General features: G+C 42.3%; 1 protein-coding gene across 5 annotated transcripts in view; it reads right to left on the bottom strand.

Annotated features, from left to right (window-relative positions):
* The window catches only part of INPP4B (inositol polyphosphate-4-phosphatase type II B), a 3177224-nt gene that overhangs the window by 1316611 nt on the left and 1840852 nt on the right, over positions 1-19761 (bottom strand). The gene's annotated exons all lie outside the window — the stretch shown is intronic.

Below are 19761 nucleotides of genomic sequence, written 5' to 3'. Positions count from 1 at the left end.
GAAGTAATGTGCAGACCAATAACTGTAAATACCCTGCAACAAGGTAGAAGAAGCATATAGAAGCTTGCTACAAAAGAGGTATATAAATATATATATGAAACATTTAGGACGGCCATTTGCCAAATGGACGACAGCTCCTGTTGAAGAATAAACACAGCTACCTCAAAAACAGGCCTAGGATTGCAAATTGAAGAACTGATGAAGAAGTGGTTTTCATTTGTGGAATAGGGGAGTACGTTGGCCTGAAGTCAAGGAGGCTATTTCGAGAAATAGGCGCAAGGCACAGAGAGGGGTCAATGAATAGACCTCATGCATGAGACATATTTCTACAAAGATTAGGAGGTCAAGGACATTAGCTGATGCCATGTATTGAACAACCACAAAGTCAAAAGCCTATGTGAGGTGGAGTGAGCAAGTCTCTAAAGGCCAGAGAGGGTAATAACATCCTGGTTAGTTACATCAAATAACAGAAATTGAGAGACAGAAATGGACAAAATCGTGGTCTCCTGACACGTGATGAAGAACTCAAAAGAAAGGCTATTCATTAGAGCTTCAAGTTAAGATGGTGGTGTGCTCACATTCCCGCGAATGTCCCAGAACAGTGAGCAGACTACGAGGTCAACTACAAACGATAGACCTTGAATAAGGAACTGGCTGATGATATACGATGGATTAATTGGGAAAACAAAGAACAAGTTGATGCAGCTTGAACACCTAAGTTTCACTTTGTTCACTTGCTTGTAGAGGAGGTGCCAAACTCGATTCACACTCCAACCACCCATTTTGAAGTACCAGGAACGTTAACGCCAGAATATGTGACGTATGATGAGCAAATAAACCAGCAGAGAGCCGCAGCTGGGCTCTGTCCATTACCTATCAGAAGAACAGCACCTGTTGAAGTACCGACACCTAAGAAAACCTGGACAGTAAGGTACCCATTGAGAAAACCATATTGACACGTGAGACGGAATGACGATTGTCAGAATACAATACCTGAAGAAGCTAAAAACATACTAAAGGAAGATGAATGTTGACGTCATAAGAACCCATACTGACTCACATATAGAAGATATGATGACCTGTGAATGATGAAAAGAGACTAAACACCATGGATAAGTGACATCCTGAGCCTAAAGTGAAATAATTGATGTCAAAATGTCAGAAATGATGCCATATGCGCGATGAAGAACTTCAGTTAGTTTAAACGTGTACATATGCAAAGTAACCACAAGAAGCACATAAATCGTGAGGCTTTCTTATGCTTAGTAGTAAGATATATTGCGGCAAGCGCCACCTATACATATATCTACCTCAAGGGGCACTTTATATAAGTATACTTCCACTATGTACAAGAGCAGAATTGACCAAAGCTTACTAAAGGTCTCAAGAGGAGAGTTTTGCAGCAAACAAAATTGAGAATTAAAGACAGAGAGAAACTTAGACGAAGGTAATCATGCCAAGAAGCCAAGGTTGTATTGGCTGAAATAGACCAACAGTGGATACAATGAGAAGAACAACAGAGTATCCTGTGCAGAAAGGTCAAGATAAGCCACAGATGACAGACGACTGGCAGAATTGAATCAAATACACGAAATTGCATGAAGAATAAGACAATTTCACTGTGTTGGAATCACGTGACCAGACCAGCAGGAAGGGATGAAACTTTCACACCTACGCATGGACCTTCGGCATGCACAGACACCTTAACTTTCCCAGCCAAAGAAACAGACTCAAGGCCAACCACAAATAAATAATTGACACATGACCACTGAAGTGATGATTGATTGTAGCAATAATTGGAGGGAAGCTGGGGGTGCAGTCGAACTCCCTGCACATGGCTGGCTATTCTGCACACTGCTAAGCAAGTAGAAAAGTATGAGTGGGGTTGATGCCAACGCATCATAGTGGACCATGTAATCTAGGGTCCTATAGTTAGTAGAACCAATGAGACGTCATACTTTTAGTGATGTTTACAGTAGCCATTTTGAAGGAAGGGCTAAGTTGCCCCACCTGACATTGTTTATTCAATTCCCTCTCCCCGTTACCATATACAGGTATAGTGCCTATATTAAAGTTACCTTCCTAGAACCAATCAAGTTGCATGTTAAGTTTTGAGAGTTACACGTCAGTGATGATGAGTTTTTGGTATAATTGTCATGTTTTTTATGTAATTAATTGGAGTTGAAGCGAGAAGGAAGATCGAGCGATTGCTGATATTCATGAACTCCCCGTTTTTTGTACTCATCATTAAACTTGTCCCTTTGCCAAACTATTGAGTTGTCATTATTGATTTGGTGCAAGAGTATGAATCTGCATCCCCATCCATCTCAAGGATGCTGCTACTCATCTTAAAGTGCTGTTTGGAAACCCCCAGTCCTATGGGCCGGCTGGGATCCATCGAGCACATGCTGCTAAATGAGCCGTACATCCAAGGTTGGATATGGTTGCCAACCAATCAAAAAGGCCTGCCATGCAGTTTCATATACAATGTTGCAATTATTAGCCCACTGCCATATTCTCTGCTAAAATCAGTATGTGACATGCATAGAAGTAGCTCAGGGTGTGTCCTACAGATAAGGGGCAGCCAATGAGATATTAACACCCATGTTATTCTATAAGTAGATGTGTTCCCCTATCCCAATCCCTCCCGGAGTTATGTTTTTGTGAAATTCCACATACGAAAATAACGAGCACCTACTTTGATTGCTGTATTTCTCCCTGCTTTCTTTCATTGAGATTAAAACAGTGTTTTACCATCTTTCTTTGGTCTGTCCGATTATTTGGTCTGAGATAATTATTGGTAATCCCATCTAGCACAAAGTGCTAGAGCACAGAAGTGAGACCCTGGAGATTCAAACCGGCTGGGTCGAAGAGAATATGAAACCTGGGAAGACTGTTTCAGATGTTGAGAAACAGCTACCAAAGAGAGGTGACAGCAGTTTGCGGCACATCCGATAGAAGTCCCAGGAAGGACGTGCAAAGAGGGCTTGAACAGGAGCCCTGAAGTTGGCATGCTGGACAGCAGCCGAAGGAGAACGTGTGTAAGGAAGCAAAGCAGGATGGTGGTTGCCTGGAATGGAAACAGGTGAATAAGCCCTCCATTGCCGATACCATCATCAGACACAGAAGCGTGTCAGAAGAAAGCAGGAGAGCGGCTTTGACAGAACAGGAAAGAGGAAAATGAGAACGCTGACCTGGTGACGCAGACCACTTACACAGCAAGTAACAGGGATGCGGAAGAACTGGGGAAAATGGTGTGTATGTACAAGCCATAAGTAAACTGAATATAATGATTGGAGACAGGCCCCTCATCCCAGGGAGAAGTACAAGAACGAAAAGGGGGAGAATCACTAAAGAGTTTCATACTCATCTCCTTAAGGGGTACGAATATATAAAGCATGGGAATCAGGCAAGAACCCATCCTACTCATGCCAGTGAATGGCAAGAGAACCAGAAGTGAGACATTCTTAGCGACTCGTCAACCTCGTCCTAGTGAATGGGAAAATCATAAGAGGAACAAGAGTCAAATATAGACTTACTACACCACAGTGGACCTTTCCTTCCAATGAGCCTAGCATGGTAAAATCCTCATTAGAATTTATGGAGAGGGAAGCTGCAAGCCTAGAGGATGGCAAAAGTGTCATAAAGCACATACAATCCACAGCTGGCAAAGTGGACCAGTGCCCAGAGAGAGCAGAGGAGCAGATGGAACAGCTGCACATTAAATGCAAAGGGGTGAAGGGATTTTCATAGTAGACAAAGTTGCCAAATACTCAAGTAAGGGAAAATGAAGTGTAGATCTTTGAACATTTTCTAAATCTGTATACTAATCTGAACACATTAGAGGGAACATCTGGAGAACTCGTAGAATAAGAAGGAGAAGAACAATGATCGCATATGTAGTCTTGCCATCACCTTTCATGAATTAATGTCTTGCCAAATTATGGGCATGAGAAGAATGGTACAATAGCCATTCATACATTCAAGCATGGGATTTTACCGAGACAAAGCCAAATGTTACAAGGTTTGAGCAACAAGATGCAGCCCGATTATTCGGTGGCTTCTAATGCAATGATTCGGGCAGGGGTCTGCCACCTGCTATCAAGGAATTCCCCCCTTCTCATCTGAGTTCGATCTTTGCTGGATTTCTTGGTCGATGCCTTCTTGCGAACTGATCGAGTCTTGAATAAAGCTGCACAAGTCTCTTCCGACTCCAGCGTGCGTTCAAGGTTCCGGGATGCAGGAATCCAGGAGTCCGGGAAAGTAACAGGATGCGCAACAAGCGCACAAGTCCAGGAACCAAGAAAGGAAGGAAAGGGACTAGGATGGGGTAAGCTGGAAGAAGCAAAGGATACAATACCGCGAGCTACGGAGCACACGTCTGGTCGCTACTTCGCAATAGCATTGAGACGCGCGGGGCCGCGGGGCCGTGGCACATTTCCGGGACCTACAACGTCCGCCGTGAAGGCTGGTGCGAGGCGTGTTATGTGATACGGCCATGTTGGAAGAAACAATGAATACAAGCCCCGTCGTGATAAGGACCAGGAAGTCCAGAAGGGGCGCGTTCTGTGGGTCATGACACCTGCGGCTCTCCAGGTGTTTTGCACTATGACACAGATACTCCCTCAACATTGACTGCTCTGGTTAAGGCTGATGGGAATCCCTGGACTAGGGTGATCTGAAAGTTTGACACCAATTTCTTGATGGACATCAGTCTATATACGTGGACACACCGCCCTACCGAGTGCATGTACAGCATATTCAATATTATACATAGAATGCCATCCTTGGGTGTGGTCTGCTCTTTCACTGAGGGTTCCCAACTGGACCCATGCCATCAGCAGTGTCTTTATCAAGGCCTGGATATCTATCCAAAACACTTTGCATGCTGAGGGGGATGGTTCCTACCCATAACAGAAAAAGAAAAACTGCAAGTGTTAGAATGCAATTTTTGCAATCTGAACCCACCAGGAAGGGACAAGACGGGATCCTTCCCATCATGCTGGGCTATGGAGATCCAAGTATTACCCACTTGGGTATTAGTTTAGCTGTCTCCCAGCAGCAATGTACCCCATCTACACAAGTACTAGTTAGTAGTGCAACATTATTCTTTATGACCGCCAAGCATTCCTTCTCTGTGCTTCCTGTCTTGATGTCAAAATCCTGCTTGCATGAATACACAGCAACTTGGGGAATGTTTAGTGACATTTAAGACCACCACAGGGAGCCATGCTTGAAGAGTAGAAAATGCAATTAGGAGCAGGCACACTGTGATGCAGAAATAGTCCCTTTCACATTAGAGGCAGAAATGGACGCTGACCCACGCTCTTCCTACAACAACTGTAAAGGATGCTCACGGGCTATTATGAGGTATTGTCGTTGGCCGACATTAACATTTGGTGGAGATGTGTGCATTTGTACCTTAAGTGTGGTGTAATACATATAAAGACTGGCACATTACGCTGGCGGTAACGTAATGTGTGACCCGAATATGGTCTAAAGAAGCCTTACCCATAATTAACACTTGGCACATTTGTGCCTGAACAAAAACAGTATGCATTAGAACTTGGGTAAACTATGCCCTTGTGCCATGAAACCTCACCAGCGTACAACAGTACCTGGTTTATTTGCACCTTTGTGGCAAATGAGACGTCACTTGAACATATGCACAGTTTTATGAGATTATGTCTTTGTGCAAAGCAAGAGGTGGCTCTGCATCTAGATCAGTTGCACGTGGGTGCTTGTGAGTAAACAAGCCTTTCACTTGGTACAAAGTGTCAATAATAAAGAACACTTGTGCTGAGCTCCTTCTGTAATGTTACATATGTTTGTACTTTTGTGGCAGTTTGCATAGTTTATGCACCCATACTCCCACTGTGGGGCACCCTTCTGCTCCTTAAAATCTCAGTCCTGGATGTTGATGTGAACTGTTCACGTACAGAGTTTTTTTTTTTTTATTCAATCGAGGGTCATTCCCGTCCCATGCTACAGCGACAGTGGTGGCACCCGGTGGTGTGGCTGTACAGGGTTGCTGCAAGGATTGTTGTGAGCAGTCCCGTTCACTGCATCCCCCACACATGATACACAGAATGGTTTATATGCCTGGCGGCACTGCAGCATGCAGAGGACGTATTCTATTCACAGGCTTTCTTCTAAAACCGCTCTGTCCTCCACGCTCCCGAGCGGACACGCCGCAGGGAACGGCCCACACCGTGCACCCTTGCACTGACATCTCCTGGCGATTATGGTGGATGGGGTTCTAAATCCGCGGTGAATGGGCGAGTGGGGGATCATGCATTCCTCTTCAAATGTTGTTGCTGGGCCCATGAAATAGCTTGCACACAAAAGGCCTTTTTTCAATGTAAACATCTGGCTCCAAGGAAGCAAACGGTGGGTCCTCTGATTACTGGATGCCCCTTCAGCAGCTCGGTTTACCTCATAGGCAAATGTGGCAATGAACGATGCACGCACAGATGATTCTGGAGCAAGGTCTCAGAAGGACAGTGATTTTTATTTTCCCTGTAGGGTGGCCAGATCATCAGATACATTCAGTAGCAAGTAGTGATGAAGTTAGCATCCACAGGTCATCCGACCATACTCTCTCTCGGGTATAACTGCCATTCATGGGATATACACTCAGCTAACAATTGCTACGTGGAGGGAATCTGAGGGAATACAAGATAGATGGCCCTACCATTATCCTACAGGAAAGTGTTGTTTTACAAATAAATACACAATGATAATTAAGGAATATGGTAATGATCAAAGAATTGTAGTCCCTACATGTAGCCTGCACAATGTCGGGAGTTGGGCAGGGAATCCTTGTTCAGAAGAGGGATCTCATTCCATTACAGTCTCAATCTCAATTGCAGAATATTGCGTCTGTATCCTAGTAAATCTAACACTGGCATAGGTGGGGTAACGGTGTCCAAGGACCCAGAAGAATTTAGTCTTGAAGACTTGTACACCTCTGTTCCTAATAACATTGGTGTACCAGCTAACACTAAGTATGCTACCGGCCCTTCTAGGATGCTAAAATGTATTAACACCCGCTCTTTGATCAAAAACCTCATCAGCGATGGTTGATTATCTTCTGTCAAACACTATTGAAATCGGTGCTATAACAGAAAGTTGGCTTCATGCCTCTGTTGGTGCAGCCCCTTCAGAGCAGACTATAACACGGGTCGCGGTGGAGACGTTGCTCTAATTTATCTGTCCTCTCTACAGCTCCACCTATTTATTATTGAAGGGCCAAATGGCTGTGATATACTGTAGGCCAAGCTTCTAACCCCAATACTACCATTGACATTACCCTGATTTATCGACCTTCTACACTTATGCCGGACTTTCCCACTTAATTCTGTGACACGTTAACAACACTGTAAAAACCAGCATCTAAAGTTGTACTGGGAGATTTCAATTTTGGACTTTCTGATTACTCTGACTCCATGTTAGCTACAGTCGAGTCTATCTTGTCTAATTCTGGTTTCTCTCACCAGGGAACTAAGGCCATGCAAGTGAAGGGTAGGACCCTGGATTGGGTGGCAAGTGATAATATCATCATCAATGATCCTGACGTTAGTCCATGCCCTTGGTCTGATAGAATGCTGGTCCATTTCAATCTTTTTGGGCCTCTCAGTATAATAAATCCTTGACCAAGAGGTCCACGGTCACCTCAAGAAATACTCGCAGGCTCTCTGGTGTAGTATTAGCTCCCCATCTGGAGGTTACTCTAAACAACTTAGATCATTTTGCCTGAGTCAGTGAACTGGCAGATGCATACTAGAATATGCTTCTGAAGGCTGTGCATATAGTGGCTTCTGTCAAGAAAGACCGGTCCAGAAAATGAAAATCAATAATGGTTATTCAGCAGAAATTCAGTAGCTGAAAACAGTTAGGCATAAAGCTTTTGAGCTTTCGAAAAAAGCAATGGCTCAGATGAGAACAGGGCAAGATATGTGTGAGCTGCAAAAAACCACACATTGGCCATTATTAGAGTAGAAGCTCCTATGACCAAAGGATAAAAAAAGCTAAATCAGATGCTAAAGAACTTTTTAGAATCATTAAGGAGCTAGAGATCCACTTGCTTCGGTCCCTATGATAACTAATGACAAAGGCTGATGTACATCCATTCAGAACTTTATGATGGATAAGACAAAGTCTATTCAGAATGATATCGTAAATAAACCGGTGGTTTTGGGCAGGCCTAATAGGAACATGGAGAATTCAGGACTTGGGAGTGATAGCCCCCAGTTTGAGTTTAGGTCAATCATAGAACTAGAGATGTCCAACTTACTGCTCCAGCTAAAGCCTTCCAACTGTTAAGGAGATGCTTGCCATGCGGCGGTTGTTAAGGACTGGGTTGCCCAATTGGTTTGTCTAATCACAAAATGTGTGAACACATCATCAGATGAATGTTTTGTGCCGTCCTGTATTAAGTACGCCTGGAACTCCCTGCTCTAAAAAAAAAAAACTTGCTGACTATAGGCCAGTTAACACCGTCCCGTTCCTGCTTAAGATTAAGGATCTATATACAAGTTCAGGACCTTGTGGATAAACAAATTATTCTGGGCCAGAGGCAGTCTGGCTTTCGAAGGGCTCACAGCACAGAGTATGTCCTATTGCATCTCGGGGCCAACATGATGATGGTCTTGGAGGGGGTGCGGTACAGCTCTTTTGATCTTGGTAGACCTGTCTGCTGCCTTAGATCTTGTTGACCATGACATGCTGGTTGAGAGGCTTGTTCACTCTGCCTCCTTTTCGCAAGAAGAAGTCAACTGGGTCACTGGGTCAGATCGTTGCCGACTGATCAGATGGCCAGAGTCGTCTTTGGTGATTCCAAGGCAGATGATGTTGGGGTGACTTGCAGAGTCCCTCAGGGCTCCTGCTTGTCCACCACACTATATTACATCTTTACAAGGCCCCTGTATGATCTACTGGATGCTGAGGGTGTATATTAAACCAATTTTATGGATGATACTCAGTGTCTTATTCCCCTTTTAGGCGACTACACCAGGAACACTGAGGTCATCAATTCTGTTTCCCCCCTCATTCTGGTCTGGATGGTGGAGAACAGTCTAGCCCTGAATGACTCGAAGACGGAGGTTATGATAGTTGGTACATTGGCTTGGCTGAGGAAGTTAAGTAGAGACTATCAGACATTTCAGATAGCGGGGTGTATCATAGTCACACTTCCTAAAGTCAAGACTCTGGGCATAGTCATTTACCAAGAACTCAGTATTAGGGCACATGTGAGTAGCCTAATGTTGTTGCACCTCATACTATCTGAAACTGCTTGCCCAGTTGAGACCTTTTCTGACTCACGATAATTGTGCCGCTGTTGCACGAGCCATAATTGGTGCTGAATTGGATTGTCGTGCCAGCCTTCTGCAGGGGATTAGCACGGGTGCAACTGTGTGACTACAAATAGTGCAGGACAATGTGGTTAGGGCTGTTGAAGAGTTTCACAAAATCTATCATGTCTCAGAAGCCAGGAGGACCTTACACTGGCTGCCGGTTTCTGGTAGAATTACCTTCAGACTCCTGTGTATCACACATAAGTGCCTTTATGGCGTTAACCCTGGTTACCTATTCAATGGACTCTCCTGGCAGCCTGCACATACAGTGTTGAGGTGAAACAACTTGGCCCTTCTTCATGTCCCCAGGGCCAATCTAAACTGTGTCTTCAAGGGATCTTTTTTCATGCAGCAGCAAGAAGCTGGAATGCTCTTCCACCAGATTTAAGGACATGTCCATCGCTTGAAAAATTAAAATGTGGATGGAAGACATTCCTTTTTCATTCATGCTTTGATGTTGTGCTCCCCCGGCTGCTTCTAACTGGTTAGGTTTATGTTTTGTGTGATGTATGTTTGCTCAGTGCTAAACAAATTAATAAAGTAAAGTAGCAACTGAAAGGGTGTATGATATAGATACAACAGTATACAATCCAAGATGGCGTTGCAGTATAACAAATTGTAATCCAAAATGGTGCCCACAGAACATCCGGTGATCATACTGTCATGTGAGCATGTGCACATGATCACTAAAAGAAAGGCGGCCATCTTTTGCCACATGTTAGGGGCTTTCCAGAGTATACGTGAGATTTTGCTGCAACCACAATCTGCTTTTTGTGTTACATGTAGAGAAAGTGTAGGTTTCTACTCCACTGCTTTACATCAATAGGGACCCTTCTTGACAGACAACTATATTACTGAGAGTCTCTCTATTGTGTTCATATCCTAGGTCCACTGTAACCTAAATACCTTATCTGTTATCAGCTCTAACTTGGAACACTCGGATTTGGTGAGGACCATTAACCCACTGTGAATTGCTCTTTCTCGATTGAGCAGAACCAGCTTATCTGGAAGATAGGAGCTTTCTCTTATCTTTTCTAATTGATTAGAGATTATGAACTAATCATATAGTTTGGCGATTTTTTTTCACTGGGTTCTTATTTGGAACTTTCAGACTCAAAATGGAGGACTTGTTTGGGGAACCTTTTGGGAAAATCTGTATTGTCAATACCATAGGTGTCCTATAGGACTCTTAAGGTAAATGACCTAGGCCTACTCCTTACTGCCTTTTATAAACTCTCTTGAGGCTTTATCACTGATGGTTTTCCATATTTCTGTTAACCCTACAGATATTTGCTCCTGAAGAAAGGACGACTATGTCCCGAAACATGTTGAGCTGGATCCTACTGTTCTAAAGAATACATTTTCTGGATGAAGACAATGAAGACTAAACATTACTATATTTTACTCTATGACAGAGTATGTATAAAAACATTAGGAAAACAACAGTAAACGTGACTTAACGTTTTGGTGTCTTAGCCATTGATAGAGTTCAGGGGAGGAGAGTTGGGACACTATTTGTTGTAATGTACGCAATTTGGCAATCCCAACATTCGCCGCAAAATGTTTGCTTCCAAGGTATCTAACCACTTCATGTATAACGTATTATGGCATTCTAGGAAATACAAAATGTTAGGGACCAGGCTTTGTTTGTATATGAGTAAGAGTCGTTTCAGTCTATAACCACACTGCCCCTAGTTTCCTCATTACTTTCAGAGAGGTATATTTATATAAGTAATTGTCTGCTTTTTTGTGGTTATAAAGGCTCATAAATATACATAGTCAGTGACTCTCTCAATTATACAATTATTCATTTTCCATTCCACTTGTATTTGCTTCATATTATTGAGAAAACATATAATGTTAGCCTTTTTTAAATTCATATTCACACCATTAGCATCTGAATAGCTCCTCAGTGTTGTTAGAGCTCTTTGTAAACCAATTGGTGTACAGTCCATTAATATGACGTCATCTGCATACGCCAAGCACAAAAAGGGAAAAACGCGTAGCAACAGTATAAATTATACATGCAGTCCTGACCTCTCCATAAAATCAAAAGTAATCAAAAACAACTGTGAGATCAGGACATGGGTGGTATCCACAGCTATAGAAATCCTGAAGAAGAATAGTGTATATCTCCAGTCGGATGGAGAAACAGTTGGCAAACACTTAGGAACAATAACATGAATAAAACAAATTCGAATCAATAAATAAAACAAAAAAACAAGAGGCAGGTAGCACGATAAAAACACACACAATTATATATACACAATCATGAAGATAATACAAATTCAACAATTGTAGCTAAAAGGTCAAAGATAAACCACAAGTGTAAACAATCAAAATAGATAAAGGGCAGTAGTGGCTCCTGTTTAACAGAATGTAGACACGTTATTGAATTAGCTAGGGTCTGTCTGTAAACCGATATCAGATCACCAAATAAGAGATTTGTCAGATGTAATGCACAAAATGTTTATACATATGCCATTGAGACATTGCAAAGGATAATGTTCAACATGTTTCAGTTCTAACATCTTCCAATGGGTGCATCATCTGCACCCAGGAGTGTAATGCATATCATAGAATTTGGTGGTACCAGTCATGTAACACATGCAGCACCCTGTGTATAGGAATCCTGGGTTCTGCAGCACCTGGCCTCTCAGACAAGGGTATAGTGCTGTGAAGTCATACCGATTACAGCTGTGCATTGTACTAAAATCAGTTGATTTGAGAAAGTCACATCTCAAGTCAAATGATTCTTTCACATATCAGCACAGTATCCAAGGCGCACATTCAGTAATCATGCCAGAAATCACTGGAAATAGAGTTGCACTCTGTACCCTATGTAACATCTATGCATGCATCAAAACAACATCAAAACTATCTTGCATTTTCCTTCTCTCACCTCTTACTAAATTCATCCGCGTCTATTTCAGGGCCCATTGGGCCAAGTGTACATGAAAATGACCGCAGAGCATGGCATTAAACCCAATAACATACTGCTTGCAAGTATCCACAATCACACATAAAACGCCTCATGCAGTGACATCAAAATATCCACAATGCATCTATGCGTTTGTTTGTGTGTGCATGAATATATCATAGGTAGTTTGATGCAACATATATTAGTGGCTCTCTGTGGCATCATGTGTGTAGCATAGGCAGCGGTCACATAGTTAAGGTAAAACCTGCTTGCATTGACTTATTCCAAAATACCCGCTAGTCGTATTTGAATGAAATTTTCCACTAACAAAACCTGGCCCAGGCACCTCCAAACTAAACATTTTGGGTAAAATGTGCTAAATGGTTCAAATCCGATTAGGAAAACAGAAAAGCGGTTTTCTATATACTCCCAAACATTTTACCATAGAATAAATGGTGATTCAGTAGGATAGGTGCAGCATAAAATCTGCTGAACAGATTTGCACCATATAAGAATCAAGTTGGCCACAAAGTTTTGCAGATGTGCCTTTTGTTGGTTTGGTGTAAATCTGTACAGCAGTTTTGACAAAATTTGACAGAGAAGAAGATGACCCCCTGGTTCCAAAAACGTGTACATAGCTCCCATATTGAATTGTAGCAATGAGGCTTTTCAGAAATGAAAAGCCAACATTTATTTTTACTTTATGCAAGCAATTTTCGTGGTCATCCAGAGAAAATCCAAAATAGAAACTTGCTCAAAATTATATTTGGAGGAGGGAAAGGGATGATTTCATATCAGGCTACAGGTGGGGGATGTGCAGAGGGACAGTTAGGGGTCGGCTGGGGAGACTGCTTGTTTCAGAATATTTTCGTCTTACTGGTGAAATTGCGCTGGAATCTCATGGGATTCTTCCGGTAACGTTGCAAGATGCGCTCAGAAATAAAATGCATCACACAAAATGTGGAGTGAAAGGAGGAAATGGGAGCGGATCAGGGAGAGTTTACAAAAGGGGGGAAGTTGAAGGACATAGAAAGGATGAAGGGGACACACAATGAGTGGCAGTGGGGTCTGGGAAGGCTTTTAAATTGTTGTGCATTTTCCCCACTACCGAGGAAACCGGCATACAGTGTAATACCACGAGACTGAGCCTCTGGAATGATTCTCGAAGGGAAATAAGATGGCATTAAGACGGCATAGATGTACCAAAGGTTTGTTAGCACGATACATTTATACAGGAATAAGAGATGGGCAAAAACAGGGAGATATGGACCAATGCTCTATGGGCCGCGGCCATAGTCTTTTTGCCCAATTGGTGCAATATGTACAAGCCTCAGGACCATAGTGCTGAATTGTTCCAACCCAGACGAGGGGATCTAGTGACTTACTATCGAGGGGGGTTTGGGCTCAGGCAAGTAGGCCACGACAACTGCCCGGGCCCCAAAGGTGATGGCTAGAGCCCCCGTCATTTTTAATAATTGGTGCAACATGTTCAATAGCCACGACCAGTCAGTGCCAAGTAAGATATTGTCTAATTGCTGCAACATAAACAAAGGACATAGCCGAAAGCTGGCAGAGTCTGGTCAGTTGATATGGGCCATGGCCAGTAGGCTTGTGGCCTTCCGCATTTTTCAATAATTGGTACAACATGGACAGTGGGCCCTGAAGAAGATACAGAATACCAAACCCCTTGAAATTCAGTGACAAAAACTTTAGTTAACACAGAGTTAAGATGGTGCAATTTAACGCAACAAAATCCTTCAAACTCAGCGGGTGTGGGAAGTGACGACCAGCTTAGCTAGGAGTCCCCCTCGTCTCCTTATTCAGACCATGAGCACATACATGACATCACAGGAGGGGTTAACAATAATATAAAAATGACATAAGGGGGGACATCTACAGGGAAGGCTCTGAGTAAGCATGGTCATTTTCCACATCTGTTGAAGTTAAAAGGTTGTGTTGCGTTAATTCGGATCATCTTAACTTTACCAAGAGATTTTTCACGGAATATGTATAGTACAGACATGTGTTTTATCCACCATGCTAAAATGACATGCAGTAGTTAATGTTACATGACCACTTCACAGGAAACTGAAAAGTACCTTTTACTCTATTAACCTCCTTCGTGGAAATTTACCAAATTTAAGTTATGGCACTTTAAAGTATGACAAGTGTGTGCATAGCTTAATATGAGCCAACAACAAAAAGTGTAACTTATGCGAGAGGGTTTTTTGCATACACCCAAAAAGATTGCCTTCAGGACCAATATCTAACATTCGTCCATTTAGATTTTCTAGAGTTTGGCATTCACCAAGACGTTGTGGGCAACTTGTGCATGAAGGAACATTTCTGACAGACCGGATTAGGACATGGAGTTATTCATTTTTGAAAATGTCCAAATATTTCTATATTTTAGGCGTTTTCCAGAATATGCGGGCACACATGACAAGTAGGTATGGAGATGGAGCATGCATAGAGACACATCCAGCAACTAGTTTTGGGCATGTGTATAACACACAGAAAAACCCAAAAACGTAATGGAACACAAGCCGAAATCCTAAGTGCATGGACATAACCTAACTATTCGTGTCATCGCAATCGGTGGATGTATTGGTGGAACCCTAAAACAGAAGGTGGTTCGGAAAGGGGGAAGGGAAGTGCATTGGGGATCACGTATGTTAATGGAATAATGTAGTGATAATCACAATAGTTTGGTTACTATACTGGTTGTAAAATCTTAATAAACAAATTAAACAAAAAAAAATAAACTATGCGTATCATGCCACAATTGGGTAATATGCACAACTATCAGAAAAACACACGAGAGGAAAGGCAGAAACTATAAGGGACACGTTTACTAAACAAACCACACACAGCATGCAATTACAACTCACAACACAAGCAAATCACATATGGAAAGCACACAAGCGCACATGAAAACTATAATGAGCACTCATAGAACCCAACTGAACATCCCAGGTCATTATGGATAGCTCACAATACAGGCAGACAATCCACACGGAAAACACACAAACGTGCGGAAACAGAAAATATGCATCATCAGTAAATGAACATTTCAGACCATAATCAGGAAACACATATCCCTTGATGACACAAACCTCTAGGCATACGCAATGGCTGCAGACATCACACACTTACAAAGCAAGCATTGGCAAAGCCAGCAGTTTTGTTTTTTTTGTAGCCATGGGATAGTTGTTTGCCAAATACTGCCATAATGGTACTACCTGGCTGCAAGATGGCAATAGCTAGCAAATGGTATGATTACCTGAACATATGTCAACAGTGAGTTACAAATATATATCTAATACCTATGCCAAACTCAAAAGTGTTGGCTACGCTCGTTTTTAACTTGACTTGAGTGCAAAGAACACAAGCACGGAATACACCAAGTGACTGAAGGCACGCTTGGTTAAGACATTATTATTCAACCAGTAGCACATTTACAGCTACAATTAAGTCAGTAACTCTCGGTAGAATGCTTAGAAATAACACTGGCAGGACGTTTGATGTTACTGCGTGGTCGCGCTAGCTCAAAGAATTCCCATGGGGATGGGTTTTTGGTTGGGAGGGGCAGGTAGTTGGGTGGAATGAATGGAATTAGCATGGCCCTTGTTAGTCAATGGGTGGTTAAATATCAAAATAACCCCCACAAACAGTGTGTCTCTCGCCAAATGTATTTTCCCTCCTATCTGAATTGCAATACAGTAGTTTCGGCTTAGGGGTGGCGCATAAGTGTCACCTAAGAGCTAAAACTAAATATGGAATGTACAGAAAATAAATTGCACTTTTAAAAGAAGTAAATGTGCTACCTATAAAAAGTAAAGACTACACACGTGGAAATGTTAATGTTCAGGTTACCATAAGCACTCTGTTAAAAATAACTATTTATTTATTTATTACAAAGTTCATTGAGCAACAAATCAAACTACGACGCACACTCGACCACTAATTCAAAACTGTACATATTATGCAGCTTAGGTCAGTACTATAGTTCCCTTGACTTCGCTGAACCGTTGCTATAGTAAGAGTTAAGGTTTGAGAAGTAGGAGACAGAGGCAGTTATCAGGTAAGACATCCAGTTTACTGTATCTCAGTAATACAGCCTACCAGCAGAGAGTCCTCCCCTAACTCAGCCTGCCTCAAACTGTCTTTCTCCCACTCACACCCTGCATTCTCATTACAGCACTCACTCTTCCACCCTCGTATTCGCCACACATTCTCACCTCATCAAGCATACTACACACCTCCCTCCCTTAAACCTAACAAATACCACAAGGAGGGTTGTTTATAAAGAGGACACTAATGAAATAGTTAGCACATTCTATTTTTCTTTTGTTTTAACTACTGCTCATACTCATTACATTTCCAACCATATAGTCCTTGAATTTCTCAGGACGCCTTGTCTTCATCCAGACGTCCTTCCTGCAAAATGTTTCCTTTCACACACATTCCCAAGACTAGGTGCACCCAGATCTCTAACCTTCACCACTCGCCCAACATTCCAAGTCCTACCATCCTCTGCCGTAACAACATTGTGTGAAACATTCTTCACTCTGCTTGGCTTTGACCATTTCATTGGTCCCTGCCTCAAAGGCATTGACAATTTCACCTTTACCAGATCACCAGTTTGCAAGTGACAGCCTTCCTCCTGTCAAAATTCTGCTTGTTGGTCATTTGCCTCTTTCAGACACGCAGCCTAGCTCTCGGCACACATTGCCAGGACCACCTTGCTCTCTTCATCCCTGGGGGACACAACTTACAATTAGCCTTCCTCCACCTACTCAACTCAAAGGGGATACATCTGTCGCCCAATGCAGTGAGAAAGGATGCGCTTCAATCCTACTTTCTACTACTCTCTGACAGTCTTCACCATTTGCCCATGCCTATTTTATGCAATCCTCTATGACCTTGTTGAACCTTTCGGCCACACCACTGGCCCGAGGATGATAAATTGCTGTAAACTTGTGTTCTACCTCATTCTCTTCTAAGTACTGGCACATCTCCTTAGACTTGGAATTGAACACCATTATCAGGGATCACTTTGCACAGGTATCCTTCCCGTTTTAATACGAACTCCATGAATCCTATGACATCCTTAGTAGTAATGCTCTTAGTGATTCTCACGTCCACCCATTCTGACAATGTATCATTTTAAACAATGCAATACCTCTGCACACGTTACTCCAACTTGGGCCCACAATGTCTGTACCAAACTTCTCCCATGGCATTCAGTGAACAGACACTAAAGCCATGGGACTCTCTTGTCAACAAACTTTTCTCGCTTAACGTGCATGATACACAATTCCTCACAACTCGCTCCACTTCCAAATTACACCCTCGCCACCAATATTCTGCACAAACTGCCTGTTTGGTTTTTGTAATACCTTGATACCCTCATGGGCAATGTTGATAATCCTTTTTCTTACACCAGAGGGTGATACCAGTCTGTCTCCACTCGTAACATAACCCTCATTCACGTGCAACTCAACTCTCACCATCCACAGTCCGTCCATATTCGACCCCTTGACACACTCCTTGGTGAGCATGTCTTCCTCCTTGAGCTTATCTCTCACAGTACAGAACACCACGTCCGACATCATACTGCTATCCCATTCCTCCTTTGCAATTATCTTTTGGTCCACATACAACATGCAATGTCTGTCATTTTCATCACCCTCATCATCTTCACTTGTAGTCAGATGCGACAGACAATCAGCAGGTATGCTCATTTTTCCTGAAAGGTATTCAATTTCAAAGTGATATTCCTGGAGTGCCACAGCCTATCTTCTTATTCTGGATAACACTCCATCCAACCCTTACTTTTGTAAGGCTTCCTTTAACGACTTATGATCTGTTTGTATTGGTGAAGTCTGAACCCCACATACATTTTCTAAATTTCCCAACTCCCACTTTATGGCCAATATCTCCTTTTCGATGGTGGAGTAATTGAGTTCTGCACCTTTCATTAGGCGTGAAGCAAATGCAATGATCAATTCTTTATCCCCTTCAACTTGTGTGAAAACTACTCCTAACCCAGTATTACTTGCATCACTGGTAAGCATGGTCTTTCTTTCTATCCCAATGTTCTGTAGGGAAGGAGTGTTCTCTAAGGCTGATTTGATATCATTAAACTCTGTAGCACACTGGGTGGTCCACTCAAAAGGAGTTTTGCTTTTCAATAACACTCTCATATTTATAATCTTATCTGCAAAGATCTGAATATATTTTCAACAAAATTCAGCCATGCCCAGCAAAGAACGCAATTGATCCTTATTTGTTCGTTCGGCCACATTCTTCATGTTATCTACACATTTCTGTTTAACATTGACCCCCATGGCTGAAATATTATGCCCCAGGTATTCTATTTGTTTCATGTTGAATTAACACTTTTCTAAACTTAAATTGAGTCATTTTTTAACGAGAATGTTCATCAACCTCTTTAATCTGTGATCATCTGTACTTTGATCTCGACCAAATACCAAAACATCATGCTGACAGCAGATCACACCTTCCTCCTCCTTGAATATTCGATGTGTGATGTGTTGGAAAACAGATGCAGCTGAAACTAGGCCCAATGGCATCCTTAAAAACCTATGGGGTGAAAAGGTTTGTCAGTTGTTTGGAGTCCTGATGTCACTTTACCTAGTGGTAAGCGGATGTAATATCGAGCGAGGCAAACACTTGTGCATCTCCTAAGGTAGCAAGAGTCTCTGCAATATTTAGCAGAGGGTGACAATCCGGTATAACGCACCTATTTAGGGATCAAAGATCCACACATAAGCGCAATTTACCATTGGGCTTCACAACTACGATGAGTGGGGATACCCATTCCAATGACTCAATCCTTTCTATAATTCTATCCTGCTCCAATTTTAACAGATCCTTCTTTACTTGGTCCCTCAGCGTTATGGGAACGGACCCCACCGTGTGTATAATTGTCCTTGATCTTCGTACCAGTTGAATCTTATGTACAAAGCCCTTTAGGCATCCTACGGATACATTGAACAATTGAGAATGCAAAGCATCATCTGCACCCTTCAGTACACCATCCTCATCATTAGGATCCAGTTTTATTTCTAATCTTTTTTGTTGCAGCTAACTCAGTAATGGAAAGCTTCCCTTTTCAGTAACGTACACCTTTCCTGGAGCAGACCTTCCTTTAAATTCAAGGTTTGCCTTGAACCAACCTAGAAGTGTTATGTTGTCCCACCATTTGCTTGAGGCTTTATGTCGACATCTCTCATAGGCATATCAGGAAACATATCCTCAAAAAGGGACAAGGGTATACTTTGCTTCTGAGTCTGTAATCATATTCAACTTACATCCGTTGATCAGTATAAGATACTTGGGGCCTTCTAAATCTTTGTCATCTTCATCAGAGAATCACCCTTTTCCCACAGACGTTCACTTATTTTTCCATCCCAATATTCCAGAATAAACTGGTCCCACAAGCGTTCATCTGTCTAT

The sequence above is a fragment of the Ambystoma mexicanum genome, chromosome 6q (genome assembly GCF_040938575.1).
Source record: "Ambystoma mexicanum isolate Mex_15411 chromosome 6q, UKY_AmexF1_1, whole genome shotgun sequence".
In the NCBI taxonomy this organism is placed as follows: Eukaryota; Metazoa; Chordata; class Amphibia; order Caudata; family Ambystomatidae; genus Ambystoma; species Ambystoma mexicanum.
Note: the sequence above shows the minus strand (reverse complement) of the source record. Positions and strands in the feature narration are given on the sequence as shown.